Raw genomic sequence first — 18,276 nt, forward strand, 5'->3', positions numbered from 1 at the left:
AGAATGAAGGTTTTCAGTTTTTTCACATTTAATATAATGTTGGCTATTGATTCGTCATAAAAGGCCTTTATGAGATTGATGTATATATTGTCTATTACGGGTTTTGGTGGGGTTTTATTATGAACAGGTAGTGGGCTTCATCAAAGGCTTTTTCTGTATCTATTGAGATGATCGTGTGATTTTTTTTTTATTGCTCGCTCTGTTGGTGTGGTGTATTACAGTTATTTATTTGCATATATTGAACCATCCCTGTATTCCTGGAGTAAGTCCCACTTTGTCATGGTGTATAATCTTTTCAATGATTTGCTGCATTCTATTTGCTAATATATTATTGAGAATCTTTGCATTGATGTTAATTAGTGAAATGGGTCTATAATTCTCCTTTTTGGTTGGGTATTTCTCTGGTTTTGGTATCAGAGTGATACTTGTCTCCAAAAATGATTTAGAAAGGAATGCTCCTCTTTCAATTTCATTGAAGAGTTTAAGGAATATTGGCATTAAATCTTCTCTAAATTTCTTATAGAATTCAGCTGTGAATCCATCAGGACCTTGGCTTTTCTCTGTTGGTAGGTTTTTAATCATGTTTTCAATTTTAGTAGCTGATATTGGGTTATTCAAAATTGTTACATCTTCTTGATTCAGCTTTGGTAGTTTGTATGTTTCTAGAAATCTGTCTATTTCCTCTGTGTTTTCTACCCTGAGTAGAGATTTTCAAAGTAGGTGTTCATCAATTTTTGAAGTTCCATGAGATCTGCAGTAATTTCCCTCTTTCAGTACATATTGCATGGATTTGAGGTTTTCTTTCTTTTTTTTATAAGGTTAGCTAGAGGTTTATCAAATTTGTTTATTCTCTCAAAATACCAGCCTTTGATTTGTTAGTTCTTTGTATTTTTCTTGTTCCAATCGCATTAATTTCTGCTCTAATCTTTACAATTTCCTCTCTTCTATGAACTTTGGGTTTGACTTGTTTTTCCATTTCTAGAAGCTTGAGATGAAGCATTAGGTTATTTAGTTATGCTCATTCCATTTTCTTGATATGACTATTTATTGCTATATATTTTCCTGTTAGAACTGCTTTCATTGTGTCCCTTAGGTTACAATATGTTGTGTCTGCCATTTCATTGTATTGTAAATATTGTTTTACTTCTTTTTTTATTTCATCTACAACCTACTGGTTGTTTAGAAAGTTGTTATTTAACTTACATGTATTTGTGCAGGTTTGCAGTTTTTTGCCATTGATTTCCAATTTTAATGCATTATGGTCAGATATTATGCATGGGATAATTTCACTCCCATTGCATTAACTTAAGAATGTTTTGTGAGTTAATATATGATCTATTTTGGAGAATGTCTCAGCTGTCTGTTGTGTAGCTGAGAAGAATATATATTCTGATGTGGTTTGGTGGAACACTCTGTAGGCATCCACTAAGTCCATTTTTTCACAGGTATGATTCTGTTTGGTTATTTCCTTGCTGATTTTTTGTCTAGTTGATTTATCTTTGTGACAGTTGTGTTAAAGTATCCTATTACAATTGTGTTCTTGTGTATTTGGTTTTTCATATCCAATACTGTTTGTCTTATATAGTTGCATGCTCCTGTATTTGGTGCATATGTATTTATAATTGCCAGTAGTTCTTCTTCCAGTTTTCCTGTTATAAGTATGTAGTGGCCTGCTTTATCTCTTTTAATCATTTCAAGTTTCAAGTTCACTTTGTCTGCAAACAGAATAGTTACTCTTGCTTTTTCTGGGTTCCTATTGCATGGAATACTGTTTTCCATCATTTGACTCTCAGTCTATGAGTTTCTTTTATACAGCAAATTGTGGAGTCCTGTTTCTTTTTTATTTTATTTATTTATTTTTACTTAATGAAAAAAACAAAACTGAAAAAGGGTAGATATTTTGAAATTTTTGAATTTCAAAAAATAAACAGTAAGAAATCACTAGTTGTTAATTACATTCTGTCTCCTTAAAAATTCTTCTTCAAGTTACAAAAGTAAAGCCTACCAAGTAGACATACGAATAGGAGGACTGCAAACTGTTCTATTCAACCCTCCAATAATATCTTAGTAATAAGGTTATCAATCCTACACACTAAGCATGTATTTATGTGCTTTAGAACACTTTCCTTTCCTCCTGTTTTTACAATAATAATTACACATTTTAAGTTTTGTTATTCCTACATTTCTTATTACTTTTTACAATAGAAACACAGTGGGATACTTATAAGTATGATTCTTATTTATTTCACTAATGAGGATAGACTCAAGTTGTCTCCATTTGCCTAGGAAGGCCTCAAAATGATGTAATTTTTTGCTGAGTAATATTTCATTGTATAAAAATACCACATTTTTATCTACTCTGCAGTTGATGGGAGTGTTGGTTGTTTCCAAGATTTAGCTATTACAAATTGTATTGCTATGAACATGAGTGCAGATATATCACTGTGATATGGCCTTTACAGTTTTTCTGGGAAAATACCCAGTAGGGGAATAGCTGGGTTGAATGGAACTTCCAATCCTAGTCTTCTGAGAAATCTCCATACTGATTTCCATAGTGGTTGCACCAGTTTATACTCCCACCAACAATGGATCCATATTCTTTTTTTCCTGCAGCCTTTCCAACATTTGTTATCAGTTGATTTCTTGATGGCTGCTATTCTTTCAGGAGTGAGATGAAATCTCATTTCTGTTTTAATTTGCATTTCTTGAATGACCAATGATGGTGAACATTTCTTCATATATTTATTTGCTATTTGTGTATCTTCATCTGCGAAATGTGTGTTCATCTCAGATGCTCATATTTGGAGAGGGTCTTTGATCTTGGGGGCTTGATGTTTTTCAATTCTTTATATGTTCTGGATTTAAGTACTTTGTCTGAGGGATTGCTGGCTAAAATCTTTCCCATTCTGTGGGTTTCCTTTTCACCCTGCTGAGGATTTCTTTTGAAGTGCAGAAACTTATCAATAATATGAGATCCCAGTTGTTGATTCTTTGAAGTATTTTCTGTGCAGTTTGCATTTATTCATGAATTCTATGCCTATCCCTATGTCTCCAAGACTTCTACCTACCTTGTCTTCCAGTTGATTTAGTGTTTCTGTTTTAATATTTAAGTCTTTGATACATTTAGACTTTAGTTTTGTACATGGTGGCAGGCACTGATTTTGTTTCAGTCTTTAGCACGTGGAGAGCCAATTTTTCCAACACCATTTATTAAAGAAGCTATCATTCTTCCTGTGAACAACTTTAGCCCCTTTGTCAAATATAGGTGGCTGAGTGTCTTTGTACTTGTGTTTGCATCATATAACCTGTTCCGTTGATCCTCAGATATATTTCCTCCCCAGTTCCATGCTGACTTTATCGCTGTCACTTTGTAGTATGGTTTCAAGTCAGAAATTGAGATGCCTCATGTCTTACCTTTGTTCTCCAGAATTGCCTTTGCTATTCTGGTTTTTTTCTGTTTTCAAATGAATTTTAGGAGTGTTTTCTCTAGATCTGTTGAGGTATGCTAATGGTCTTTTCATTGGGATTGCATTAAATCTGTATAAGCCTTTTGGGAGTATGACCACTTTCACAATGTTGGTTCTTCCTAGTCAAGAGCAGGAATATCCTTCCATTTTCTAATATCTTCTTTCCTTTTTTAGTACAGCATAATTTTAAACATATAGGTCTTTTGCATTGTTAGTTAGCTTGATTCCTAAGTATTTCATTTTTTTAGATGCTATTGTGAAGGGCGATGTTTCCATAATTTGTTTTTCAGTGAGTTTTTGTTTGTATACAGGAGTACTATTGAATTTTGAGCATGGTTGTATATAGCTACACTGGTGACTTTGTTTATTACCTCAGGTAGTCTTTTAATGGAGATTTTTTGGGTCTTCTATATAGAGTATCATATCATCTGCAAATAATGATAATTTAACTTCTTCCTTCCCCATCTTTATTCCTTTTATTGCTCTCTTTTGTCTGACTACTCTGGCTAGTATTTCCAGAACTATATTGACTAGGAGCAGTAATAGTGGACATCATTGTCTTGTTCCTGATTTTAAAGTGAAAGTTTTCAGTTTTTGTCCATTTAGTATAATGTTGGCTGTAGGTTTGTCATAGATGGCCTTCACAAGATTGAGGTAGACACCATGTATTCTGAATTTCTGAAGGTTTGTTTTTCTCATGATCTTGTGTTGGACTTTATCAAATGCTTTTCCTGCATCTACTGAGATGATCATTTGGTTTTTATTTCTGGCTCTATTGATGAGGTATATTACATTTATTGACTTGCTTATGTTAAACCATCCCTGAATTCCTGAGATAAATTCCACTTGATTGTGATGTATAATCTCCTTGATGATTTGCTGCATTCTATTTGCCAATATTTTATTGAGAATCTTTGAATCAATGTTCATTAGTGAGATTGGTCTATAGTTCTCCTTTCTGTTTGGGTTTTTCTCTGGTTTTTGTATCAGAGTAATACTTGCCTCCACGTATCATTTAGAGAGGATTGCTTCCTTTTCAATTTCATTGAAGAGTTTATGGAAGATTGACATGATGTCTTCTCTAAATTTCTTGTAGATTTCAGCCATGAATCTATCATAACCTGAGCTTTTCTTTTTTGGTAAGGTTTTAATTATGTTTTCAGTATCAATAGTTGATATAGGGTTATTCAAATTTGCTATATCTTCTTGGTTGAGCTTTGGTAGTTCATATGTTTCTAGAAATCTGTCCATTTCCTCTGTGTTTTCCACTCTACATGAATAGAGATTTTCAAAGCAGATATTCATGGTCTTTTAAATTCATAGGATCTGTCATAATTTCCTCCTTTTCAGTCCTTATTATGTCAATTTGCATTTTTACTTTATACGATTAGCTTGAAAGTTTATAAATTTTGTTTATTCTCTCAAAAAACCAGCTTTTTGATTCATTAATTCTTTATTTTTTTAGTTCAATTTCATTGACTACTGCTCTAATCTTTACCATTTCATCTCTTCTGTGAGCATTTTGTTTAACTTCCTCGTCTTTTTCTATAAGAATGAATTGAAGCATTAGGTTGTTTATTTGTGCTCATTCTGCTTTCTTGATATGAAAATTATTGCTATGTATTTCCCTCTTATGACTGCTTTCATTGAATCCCACAGATTACAGTATGTTTTTTACACATTTTTATTGAATTATAGCTATTGCTTTGTTTTCTTTAATTTTATCTGTAGTCAAAATGCTGTTACTTAATTTCCATGTATTTATGCAGATTGTACAATTTCTTTGGCCACCAATTTCCAATTTCATTGTGCCATGGTCAGATATTATGCATTGGATAATTTCAATGTCTTTGCCACTGCTTAAGATTGTTTTATGGGATAATATATGGTCTATTTTGGAGAATGTCCCATGCACAGATGAGAAGAATGTGTATTCTGATATGGTCAAGTGGAACACTCTGTAAATATCTACTTAGTCCAATTGTTCACAGGCATGATTAAGTTCTGTTATTTCTTTATGGATTTTTCATCTAGTTGATCTATCTCTTTGTGACAATGAGGTGTTGAAGTCCCCTATTATAATTGTGTTCTTGTGCATTTGGTTTTTCATGCCCACTAGTATCTGTCTTAAATAGTTGGGTGCTCCTGTATTTGGGGCATATTTATTTATAATTGTTAGTTCTTCCTCTTGGACTCATTCCTAATGAGTATGTAGTTACTTTAATCATTTTATGTTTGCAGTTCACATTGTTTGCAAATAGAATAGTTACTTCTGCTTTTATCTTGGTTCCTGTTGTGTGGAATACTGTTTTCTATACTTTGACTTTTAATCTATGACTTTCCTTCTGAGTCAGATATTTATCTTTTGTGCAGCACATCATGGGTTCATTTCTTGATCCATTCTGTCAACTCATTTCTTTTAATAGGTGAATTGAGCCCATTTAGATTTATGGATATCACTGATACATACTGGCTGGACTTTGCCGTGTTTTTTTTCCTGTTGCTGGTTTCCCTCCTGGGACTGCAACTCTTGGGCCCACCTCTCTGTTGGAACACATGGGCCTGCCTGGCAGGCTTGGGTCACCTCAGACTGCCGCCACTGGTCCTGCCCCTCTTCTGTGAATACCTGAGATGCCCTGGCATGACCTAGCCACCTGGGGCTGCCATCACTTTGCCTGCCCCTCCATAGGAACACGTGGGCCATCCTAGAAGGCCTGGGTTGACTCAGACTCCCACCACAGTCCTGTCCCTTGGGCAACACAACCACCTCCTGGACCTAGTAATGTAGTGGATCTTTGGATCCAACCCCTTCTCCCAGAACCTTGAACTACATTGAATTACAGTGCTGGCTGGATGGGTGTCTCAGGAACACCTTACCCAAACAGAAGACCTCAGCAGGCTCCAGTCACTGTGGTGAGTATGCCCCTAAAATAGAAGGCTGCAGTGGGTAAGTTGGAGCAGAAGTTAAACTCCTTTCAACTATCAGACCTTGATGAGCCTGACAAGAGAGTAGATAATCCCCCCTCCATACAGAGAATATCAGACAGATTGAGGGGTGGCCAATAAGGCCTCTGCCAACTTGGAGAAAATTAAACGAGACTTTGTGACCCCTAGTGACACAGCAGGCCATCAGCTGACACAAACACTATAGATAGCAAGAGCTGATGACCTGTGACAACCTGAAGACATAGCAACATTAGGAACTAAGAGTTGACTTACATCAGTACTTCTAGGCTAGTTATCCCAGAAAGAATATAGGACTTACCCAACAGGCCCTGTAGGAAGAATTCAGGTGACTGGCTCTCCTCTATATTGTGGTACCCAGCAATTGGACAAACATCAGTCACAGAGTAGGATGCTAAAACTCACATTACTGACAGTTGAGACTATTGGGATTGAAAGACCAAATATTTATGCACAAGTTGAAAATGACAAAATCAAAAGGCAAAATGCAATCTCAAACATCTAGTCCATTAGGAGCAAGTACACATAAAGTCAGAAATAACAACCTTAGTAAATAAGTTGCTCAACATAGCTAGAGAAGAAATAGATTTAAAAATATACAGAAGCATGGCATAAAAATTACAATCTCCAGAACAACAAAGGAAAAAACCACCAGGCTGGTCAAGAAAATAAACAAGAGTCATGTTTTTTGATTCATTCTATTAACCTGTTTCTTTTGACAGGTGAATTGAGCCCATTTACGTTTATGGATATTACTGATATGTACTGGCTTGACTTTGCCATATTGTTCTCACTGTTGTTTTCCCACTTTGCTGTCTTGTATAATTTCTTGTCTAGCCTTGTGGTTTTATTTCTGTTGTTGTCCTGGAGATTATAGTCTTTTTATCTCTTTCTAGCATGTCTTTCAATACTCTTTCTAGGACTGGTTTGGTAGACATTGGATTCTTCAGTTGTTCCTTATCATATAAGCATTGTTTCTCCATTAAATTTGTAAGACAGTTTTGCTGGGTACAGCCTATCTGGATTGAAAGATTTTTTTAGGGCTTGAAATACTTCACTTGAAGCTCATCTTATCCTGAAGGTTTATGCTGAGAAATATGCCATGATTCTACTAGGCTTTCATTGAGAGGTGAGTTGTGTCCTTTCTCTAACAGCTATTAGTATTCTGTTTTTATGCTGTATGTCTGGGATCTTAATTATTATATATATGGGTGTAGATTTATGTGGGTTATGACTATTTGGCTTTCTATATGCCTTACTTATTTGTATATCAGAATTTTTCCCATGTTTGGGAAATTTTTTGCTATTATTTCTTTCAATATCTTAGTTATGTCCTTTAGGTTTTCTCCTGCATCCTCACTGATGCCTATTAGTAGTACACTGCTTCTCTTGGCATCATCTTGAAACTTCTGGACTGTCATTTCCTGCTGCTTTGTTGTGTCATAAGTTCTATCCTTTCATAATCACTATCTATGATCTTGTCCTCAAGGTCCAAAATTCTACCTTCAGTTTCATTTAAATCGTTTTTCCAGCTTTCAGTAGAATTTTTTGTTTCTTGCATATCTCCTTGAATTTGTTTCATGGATTCTGCTTGCTTTATACATTGTTCATAGAATGTTTCAATCAATTTCCCATGCTTCTGTATTTTTTAATTTATTTCTTCCCTAGCTGTACTGAGCAAATCCTTCACTAAGGTTGTTATTTCTGTCTTTACATAAGACATTACTTCTAATTTGATTTCCTCTGTAGCCTCACAGGTTTGTTTCTCTACTTCATTTGCTATCTTTTCAGAGATTTCTGGTGTGTGACTTTTGAATCCTGTATTTTGCTGTGACCTGTTCTTGAACCTGATGGGCTAGATGTTTGAGAATGAATTTTAATTTTTTCATTTTGTCTTTTTCAGCTTCTGGGCCAATATCTTGTTATTTAATCCCAATAGTCACAACTGTTGGCAGTGTATCTTCTAGGGTCCTACTGTGTGGTTACTGTCTGCCTGATTGTGGGGTACATAGTGACCAGAACCTGCTGGATTCCTCTGTATGGGCAAGAGGCCACCAAGTCTCCCATCAAACGTGGACGTAGCTCAAGCTTTTGGGAGAGAGGGTGAGAGCCAATCATTCACATTGGTGCTGGGTCTAAGAAATAGAAAGTAACCAAGGGCAGCAGGCCAAGTCAGGGTGGGTGCGGTGGTCCTCTGGTTCAGCGCACAGGAGGAGATTATTGGGTCCCAGACTGACTTAGTGGCTGGAGCTTAGGTGGAGTCTGACAGTTCCCCTTTGGCGGTTAGTGGTGGTAGGGCACCAAGAGGCACAGGCACAGATCAACTGCATGAACTGAGGTGAAACATGGTGATTGTTCGCTGGCCCTAGGCAGTGGGAGGCAGGCAGGCTCGGCTCAGCAGCCTGACCTGGGCCAGTGTGGAGCATAGATTTGATCCTCTAACCTGTGGAGGTGGGAGGGGGCAGACCTACTCAGGCTTGGCTCAGTGGCCAGAGCCAAGGTGAAGCACAGAGGTTGCCCTCTGCTGGATTGGAGTGCTCCTGTCATCCTCTGGCTGGCAATGATGGGAGGGGGCCGAGGCATGCAGGCTCAGCTCAGGGGTCCAATCTGATTTTTCTATTGTTTGATTTTAAAGGCCTGTAATGCTTCATTATTATGCTTTGATCAGATTTATACTATTTTTGTATCAATTCATTGCATGAAGATATAGACAACTATTTATAAGAAATTATATATATTATATAGAGATCATATAAAGTTACATATATATCATATGTATATATATATATTATATATATTTATATTTACTTTTGCAGTACCTAAGCATCCTATACCATTTTCTGCCATTATTCTGTATTTTTTAAGGTACAGATTTATATACAATGTTCAAAATATTGTGTGCAATATACGATAAGCAGTGTATTTTGTGAAATGCACAAATATAATTACTTAGTCCCCTGAAGTTTAATACAACCATAACATAATTCCTGAAGAGACTTTTGAATGATGTCATTCCTTGAGAGAAGAAAAACTCGGATAAACTAATGTTAATACAAAGCAGAAAAATTTATTTTTCTAAAAATATTATGGTTCAACATTTAAGAAATCATATAGTATGTTTTTACATTTGTTTAAAGTAAGGTCAATTCTGGGTGTTTCTTATATTTTTTCTATACCAGATTTCAAAACACAGCCATGTTCCAGTGCCACATGTTTTCATCTTATAAGAATCACAGGAGACATTCCTCTGTTGCAAAACATAAAATATGTGTGAAACCAACTTAGCTATTAAAAAGAGTGCAAGGGCAGATAAATCTCATCACTGTAAAACAGAAAAATATGGAAAATAATTTACTGTTTTTCATCAAACAAAAAGGACTGATGGTTGGATAAGATGACAATAATACTGCAATAATTGCCTCTAAAACAAGAATTTTCTTGCATGCAGACAAAAAATAAAAGGTGGAAAAGTAATTTATTTGAGCAACAGAAGAAAGCAAAGCAACTCACCAGCAAAACAATGTTTTGAGTTGCTTTGATTTCTGCAGGTGTCTGGGAAGAGGGTCTATGCTCATACTTGGCCCTCCTGTGGTGTCTGTAGAGGGGACTCACCATGTAGAGGCTGGTGCAGAACATGAGGGTCAAAAATAGGAGATCACAGGTCAGCATGATGCTTATAGATGGCCACAAAGGCATGGTTGTCATCCATCCAGTTTGGCAGTATATATGAGAATGCCCATGACCACCAAGAGAAAAATTGTCAGTTGCTCTTATACTTTCAATAACAGTGATATAAATAAGCAAGTTTCTGACCCAGAAGATAAGCAAAGAAGGTATAATCACTGCAAGAAGTTTAGACTTAAGGCATATCTACTTAGAATTAACAGGGCTGATAGTGATGGCTTGAAATGTACTCATAAGTGATGTAGCACAGATGGAAAGACCCCAGGTAATTCTATATGCATTCAAAATTATCTTACAATCCAGAATCATCCAAAAAGTGTCTTACTTCAAAGGATACCTTGATATATGGTGTAAGTGTGACTATGATTGTCAAAGAGTTTATCACTATTGGGTGAATCATATTGGAATCTATGGGTCTAGCAAGATGAGGTTGAATGAAGAAGTAAACATCAATGCAATGAATAGTGATGAGTTTGCCAGGACACCAACACAAACATGAGGTATGAGGAAAATCCAAAAAATACTGTGCTTTGAAAGATTTTATGAATGATATTTTGATAGTTTAATTAGATGTGGCAAGCCTATAATGAAAACTGAAGTATTTTATAAATTTTATAAAAACAAAATTCTGCTTGTCCAAAGTAAAAAGATGATAAGAACCAAAGACTTACAGCTCATGCACACAGGAAGGAAATTATTGGATACAGATTGAGGGAAGAAGGGAGGATGAAAATAGAACTGATAATGTATATGCAAATGTCCAAAAAGGAAAGTACTTGTGACGTATTGCAAGCATATAAGAAAAATACAAATATCATGATGGTGTATATAGGGTATTACACATAAAAATAGTTCAGGATTTGAAAAGATAATGGTATATCCATCCTCCCAAGCAGATGTGGCTCTATCAGTTACTGGATTCCTGGGATTCTTGAGAATTTCACAGCACAGAACTAGGTATTGTGGACATAGAGGAAGCCATGGACACAACCTCCATCCTACAAAATTAAAAGCAGGGCTTGTTAGTCATCAGAAAGGCAAATTTTCCTGTTTTGACAAATTTCTCTTCAGAGTGTGGACATGTATTTCATCTGTAAATTCATTTCCAAAATTTAAGGTGCATAAACAGAACTATTTTTCACACATATAGAAAGTAAAATGCACACTTCATTTTGTTTTCAATTTTGATTGGCACCCAATGCTTCCAACACAGTAATAATTAAATACTGATATGAAAATGGAGTACACTAAAGGGAATTGTTACCTATCCTTCTAAACCACAGGCAAACTAGCACTGTTTGGGGACACATGTGTTTCTTACAACTTGTTGTAAAATTACTGACATCAAGTGGCTAGCGACAAAAATGCCTGGTAAATACCCTGCAGTGATAAATAGTCCACAATGCAACTGACACAAACAAATTGGCATTCACAACATGGAAGATAAAGTACAGTTAACAACTATTTTGATATCAAAAGTTGATTCACATATTCATCTTAAGAATACATTATGCTTTTGGTAGAAAGAGATTGACTAGATTTTTAAATACAGTCAGAAAGAACATAATTCAAATTCTAATAAGGTTGATGCCAAAATTTCTAAAGTCAATTTTTCTTGTCCCCATTGAATTTTGAATTAATTTTTTCTGTATTATCCTTCCATTGAACAGGTTTTTCTTGTGCATGAAATGTCATTTCCCATCCTTTTGTGATTGGGGAAATTATATATTTTTCCTTTATACTGGAAAAGGTCAGCAAAGTTTTCTAAGCAAACACCACAAATTTATACTGTCACTTCTAAACATACTGTAGCATAAATATTATTTAGTGACATGAATGTATATTGAAAATTTTCCTTGAACAAGGTGATATAAATGTGTGATTCCTCCACAATGTCACTTTTTCTTGTAGAAAATTTATAATTTGGTATTAACAATAAAACTCTTTGAATTTGTGGTACTTGTGTGAGGGATGCATCTTTTTCAATTTTTAAAACACATTTTGTCTTTTTTGATGTGACTTGATTGTTTTAGGTTGATATTCATGTTTCTTTTGGTTTTGCTAAGAGATAGACTTACATCATCTTTCTGTATCAGGATTATTCGTTCGGGTATCACCACTCCTTTTTCCCATGTGTGTCCTCAGGCAACTCTTTCACCCTTCATTTTGGAAAACACTGCCTATTGAATCACCAGCAAATGAAGAATGAACAATACATGACCTTTTAGGGACTTGAAGTTAGGAGAGTGAGATAAGTGGCAAGACATAAAGATCCTTGCACCTGGATTCAAAGTAAAGGACAGAAGTGCTAACCCTATAAGAGTAGGCAGCAGACCCCACAACCAGATGCCACATCTGGTATCCCGAGAATTTATACGGACTTGCTAAAAATTAAGAGGAAAAAAAAATCAGCCAACAAATAAATAGTCCAGACATCTGCAGAAGTAGAAATTTTTTACCTCTTTGACTTTGCTTTTACAAAAGTTTTAGAATGTGTCAGGATTGCCTGGCAGACAAAATTATTTTTATAGTCACAACTGCTGTGGTCATGTCAAGCTGTACACTACATATACTAACCTTTTATTAACTAATTAAGGTCATCAAATCATATTTCCAAATGTTAAGATATAACTAACTCAAGAGACCACACACCAAAAAAAAAGTGACTCTACCAAATGGACAATAGATTCTATCACTGTATGTTTGAGTTGTTCATTCATCTTATGGTATCTTGATATGTTGTAGAGCACATTATGTTGCGTGAAATTTGTCCTATTGATATGATTTACAAAATAGTTGTTAAATATCTAAAGGGAAAAAAGATAATGTCATACCTCTAAGAAATAAGCAGTTTGGGGGAGATAGAGAACAAGCAAAGAGAGGTAGAATAATAGCAGGCTGATTATACACTGATGTAAAAAGGAGGTTTTGGCTTTCTACAGTACAGCAGTCTAATTGTTTCTTTTTCACATATTCTAGATATACCTATCACTTGGAAGCAGTCTACATGTGTATACAATAGATACATTGATATATAATTTTGGTAATTTACACACCATAGAAAACTGCTGTGCATAAGAAAAGATAAACTTAAGTCATTACAAGACATTAATGCCCTGCGTCTGCCTGCCAGGTGATATGACCAGAAGACACTTTCCTACAGGTGCACAGCAGGGGCTGAGGGAGCCAGATAGATCCATGTCTGTCTGCTGAGGGTACCACTACTGAAAGGTTCTTTCCTGCAGGTGGCCAGCAGGAACAGGGACACACTGCTAAGTAAGGGGTGAACCTGTAGTCCACAATTAGAGCTCATTAGTTCCTTCTAGCAGCCATAAACCAATGGAACCAAACAATTAAACATTTGTGTGTCTGCCACCATCATGGGAGTCCCAGTGTCCAAACACAAGCTGAGAAAACCAGCAACACCTCCATGAACCCAGGATCATCAGGAAAGCCCCAGTGTAGCACCATAGTCTGGAGAAACCAGTTTATGCCCTGATACCTCCCTCTAAATCTGGGGTTAAAGTAATCCAGGTGCCTGTACCATCATGCTTTGCTGTGGAGGGGCAATCAACAAGGGAAGTCCCTGGGGCCACACAGCTAAGCTTGCTGGGAGAAACCCAAGAGAATGTCAACATGACGAAGCAAAAGGCAATTTCAGATGTCTGGCCCATACAGAACCAGTCTGGGAGATACAGTCATGGAAGAAAGAGGAAGTCACACATCATAAATCTCTCAGAGGATAATAGCTGAAATAAGAAAACAACTCATGAGATTGTAAAAGCAGTCAAATCAGAAATAATGTCTCAGGTAAAAGAACAAATCACAGATATACTGAAAGAATTGTTCAGCAGGTCTAAAGAAGACAAAGACAGCAAAGAGGAGCACAGGAAAATAATGGAAATGCTGAATGAATATAGAGAGGAATTACAATGCATGAAACAATTCAAAAAGAAATCCAGGCAATTAAAATTTAAAACCAAATCTGGCAAAACCACTTGAAAGAGACTGAAGACAGACTTTCATTCTTGATGATAGGATTGCAGCTAGTAATCATGAAATGAAAGATCTCTTAAAAAGCATCATGGAATCAGGAAATAACAACTCATTGGCTGCAAAATGATACAAAGAGGCATAATTTAAAAGTGGCAGGTGTTGGTGTAGAAGCAGCAATCAACACAAATGAAATTAAAAGGCTATTTACAGAAGTAATAGAAGAAAACTTCCAAAACATAGGAAATGGATCTGGCATGCAGATAAGTGAGACATGTACACTACAACTAGCCATAGTCAAAGTAAACCTGCACCCAGACATATAATAATCAAGGACCCAGAAATTCAGTACCAGAGTCATATATTAAAAACTATTATTAGAGTAAATAAACACATCCCTATCATAGGAAACCTATCAGAATAACATCAGACTTATCAACAAAAACCATCAGGTCAAGAAACTTTGGAGTAGGGGCTGGGGATTTAGCTCAGTGGCACAAGCACCTGCCTTGCAAGCAGGCATCATGAGTTTGATCCCCGGTATCGATAAAAAAGAAAAAGACAAAAAAAAAGCCAAAGAAACTTTGGAGTGAAGCATTTCAAATCTTGAAGAAAATACCTTCCAACCTAGATTGATTTACCATTCAAAATGATGTTTCAAAATTGGTAGAAAACTAAGATACCTTCATGATAAAGAACAACTGAAGGAATTCATGACCATGAAAACAAACCTACAGAGAGTGTTGGAGGATATGCTAGAGAGAGATAAAGATGTCCATAGTTCCAAGAACAGCAGCAGAGGAAGATCCTCAAATAAGACAGGCAATTGAGTGAAGCAAAAAAGCACAGGGTCCACAACAGGCATGGAAGAGACAAACCAATGTATGCTTATTGTAACCATTAATGTAGTTGGACTCCGGTAACAAGAAACACTGGGAGAGTAGATCAAGAAACAAGATACATCAATACACTGCATACAAGAAACACATTTAACTGGACAGGAAATTCATATACTGAAAAATCAAAGGAGAATAAACAATTGGTTTTTTTTTTTTTTCTCGGTACCAGGGATCGAACTCACGACCACCTGCTTGCAAGGCAGGTGCTTATACAGCTGAGCTAAATCCCCAGCCCCAACAATTGTTTTATAAGACTGGGGAATAGAGAAAAAAAGCAAGAATGGATGTGAAAAATATGATGTTTTCGTGCAAGGGAAAGCCACCCATCAATAAAACAGAATAATCCCAAGGCTCCTGTATGTTAATAGATGCAATTGGCGATCATGTTCATGGGTGAAACAGTACAAATGCATACATATGAATCCTACCATAAGAAACAGGAGGAGTTCATGGGATCCAAAAGTAAAATAGCTGATGTAAGAGTGATAGTGAAGAAAACATCTGGGAAGAAATTATGGTATCTACTTTTAGTTACTTATTGTCTAGTCTTGAACTCTTATGGTTTCTAAATTTTTTTAGGTTTGGCTTTGTTCTGTCTTGTTTTGTTAGATTTTACTCTGCCAGAAGATGGGGCAGATATTTTGAATACAATTATTGAATATAATATAATACTATGGCAATCATGGTTCCCAAGTATATTGTTTTGAAGTCTTTAATGCTTTCATTCATTTGTTTACTTAGTTTTATTCTATTTGATTTTATTATGTGTGATGGTATGAACAGCTATTCTGAATAAAATGAGACATTATGGTAGCCATTGCTGATTTCCTATCATCTTGCTTTGAAGTCTTATAGTGCTTTTGTACTTCTGTTTCAATTGATTCTATCCTGTTCTGTTTTATTTCATTTTATTATGTGTGATGGTATGGACAACTTTTTTGACTATATGAACCAAATTAGCCATTGTTTATTTCCTGTTATCTGGTTTTGAAGTCCTGTAATGCTTTCATTCTGTAGACCTGTTTTATACTGTTTTGTTGCATTTTCCATACTGTGTGAAGGTCTGGTCAACTATTTCCAAGAAAACAAGAGACATTATGGTATCCACTGTTGATGTTCTGTTGTCTTCTTGTGAAGTGCTATGTTGCTGGCATTGCTTTGTTCTGATTTGTTTCATTCTTTTTCTTTTGTTTTATTTTTTAAAGTAAAAGTCTTAAAAATAAGAAAAAACAAATAAACCAACATTAATGAACCTTTAGATCACAGTGTTAAATGACATAAGTAAAATGTACACTTAAATTTGCTTGTTTTATCTTACATGAAAAGCTCAGAATGTGAAAAAATGAAAAATAAAAGATAAAGTAAGACAGGAGATAGCTATTTGTCAAATGGATAGGAGTTTAACTTAAATATTAAGGGAAGGCAAGGATTTAGCTCATTAGCATAAGCATCTACTGAAAAGTGCAAGGTCATGATTTAAATCCTTGGTTCTAAAAACAAAGATATTAGAGGAATAGAAAGGTAGCAAAAATAAATAGGATTAAGTTGTGCTGTGTACCTGTATAAATCCATATAAGAAATGCAAACATGAACTAAACAATGAAATAAAAACCAAAAAAGATCTAGGAAAGATAAGAAATATAAAACTCTTCAGCAAGAGAAAACAAGACAAAAGAGGTAGAGTAAAATAAATAAAATCAGAAATAAGGGAGGAGATGTAATATTCCATTTGGCAGCATAGTCATAAAGGGAAACTAAACAGAGAAGGTTACCACGGCCAGTGCACAACAATGACAGAAAAATTCATCAAGTGTTCCATATTTCTCAAGTCAAAGGGATCTTACAGTAAAATATTCCATGTTCTAAAAGAAAACAAGCTACAATCAAGATTGATTTACTTTAAAAAATTATCTTTCTAATTCACTGGAGAAATAAGATACTTCCATGTCAAAGAATAAATGATGATCACCAACACAGCGCTCCAAAATGTAATGAGATATTTTTACAAAGAAAAGATGAGGACTAGAATTCAAGGAAAACCAAGAGAAATAAGCCACAAGGGAGGGCAAGCAGTTAAAGCAGGGAAAGACATGGAACCAATGGCAAAAGTTATTAGGATAAGGAGAAGCCAATGCATATAAATTATAATCATCAATGTAAATGTTCTCAATTTACTCATCAAAAGAAACAGATTCACAGGATAGATCAAAAGGCATGATCCAACAATATTTAGCATATGGGACACAATATTAACTCAAAAAGATATCAAGAGATTCAGAGTAAACGGTAGAAAACAATAACCCATGGGACAGAAAACTAGGCAAAACCAGGGTTAGCTATTTTATTTGCATTCAGTGTAAATTTCAAACCAGATGGATCAAAGGAGACAAACTAGGTCACTACATACTTCTTAAGGGAAAACTCCAAGAAGAAGACATAACAATCATAAATATGTACCAGTGCACACAATTATATTAAACAAGTATTGTGGACATGGAAAATTGATTAAACACTAAAACCATTGTAATGGGAAACAGCTACAGCCCCTGTCACAATATTCAGATCAACTAGACAAAAAAATCCACAAAGAAATATCAGAGCTAAAGCAAACCTGTGAACAAATGGACATAGTAGATGTACAGTGAGTGTTCCATGATCAACATTAGAGTAAATGTTTACCTCAACTGCACACAAAAATTCTCGGAAATATACTGTGTGGTATCCCTTATAATATGCTTAAGCAAATGTAAAGAAATTGAAATTTGACCTTGCATATTATGGGTCTTACTGTGATAAAGCTGGAAACTATCAGCAAAAGAAACCATTAACTCTGCGTAAACACCTAGAGATAGAATAACACCCTCCTGATAAATTAATGAGTCATACATGAAACTAAAAAAGAAATAAAACACTATATAAAACTAAATAATAAGGCTCATAATTCAGGGAACTGGGCGGCTGGAGGTGAGAGTCTGTGCACCATCCCACACCCCGGGAGAATTTAAGATCATCATTCCCAGTCATCAAGGAACTGCCCAGCTTCCAGCCACTCTTGGCTGGGCTCCACAGGTTTCAGGCCTGCCTGGGCCACCCCCAGTGATCTTCTTCCAGTCGGAGAATGAGGTAGCCAGAGGTGTGTGTCTGTGCACCTCCTGACCCCAGGAGAGTTTAAGATGATCACTCCCTTTGGTCAAGGAACCACCCAGCTTCCAGCCACACTTGTTGGGTGCTACAAGTTTTGGGCCTGCTTGGGCCACACCAGTTAACCC

At 35.7% G+C, this 18,276-nt stretch overlaps 1 non-coding gene and 1 pseudogene across 1 annotated transcript; one reads left to right on the top strand and one right to left on the bottom strand.

Annotated features, from left to right (window-relative positions):
• Positions 1 to 9,712: 9,712 nt before the first annotated feature.
• On the bottom strand, positions 9,713 to 10,655 carry Cavporv1r-ps707 (vomeronasal 1 receptor cavPorV1R-ps707 pseudogene; annotated as a pseudogene).
• A 6,074-nt stretch (positions 10,656 to 16,729) lies between these two features.
• LOC134477110 (U6 spliceosomal RNA) lies at positions 16,730 to 16,832 on the top strand. The gene has a single exon (XR_010049004.1). It is a non-coding gene; the product is annotated as a U6 spliceosomal RNA (small nuclear RNA).
• The last annotated feature ends 1,444 nt before the right edge of the window (positions 16,833 to 18,276 follow it).

Source organism: Cavia porcellus, unplaced genomic scaffold (assembly GCF_034190915.1).
Source record: "Cavia porcellus strain 051 isolate PalLab524CR breed Dunkin Hartley unplaced genomic scaffold, mCavPor4.1 scaffold_7, whole genome shotgun sequence".
NCBI classification, from domain to species: Eukaryota; Metazoa; Chordata; class Mammalia; order Rodentia; family Caviidae; genus Cavia; species Cavia porcellus.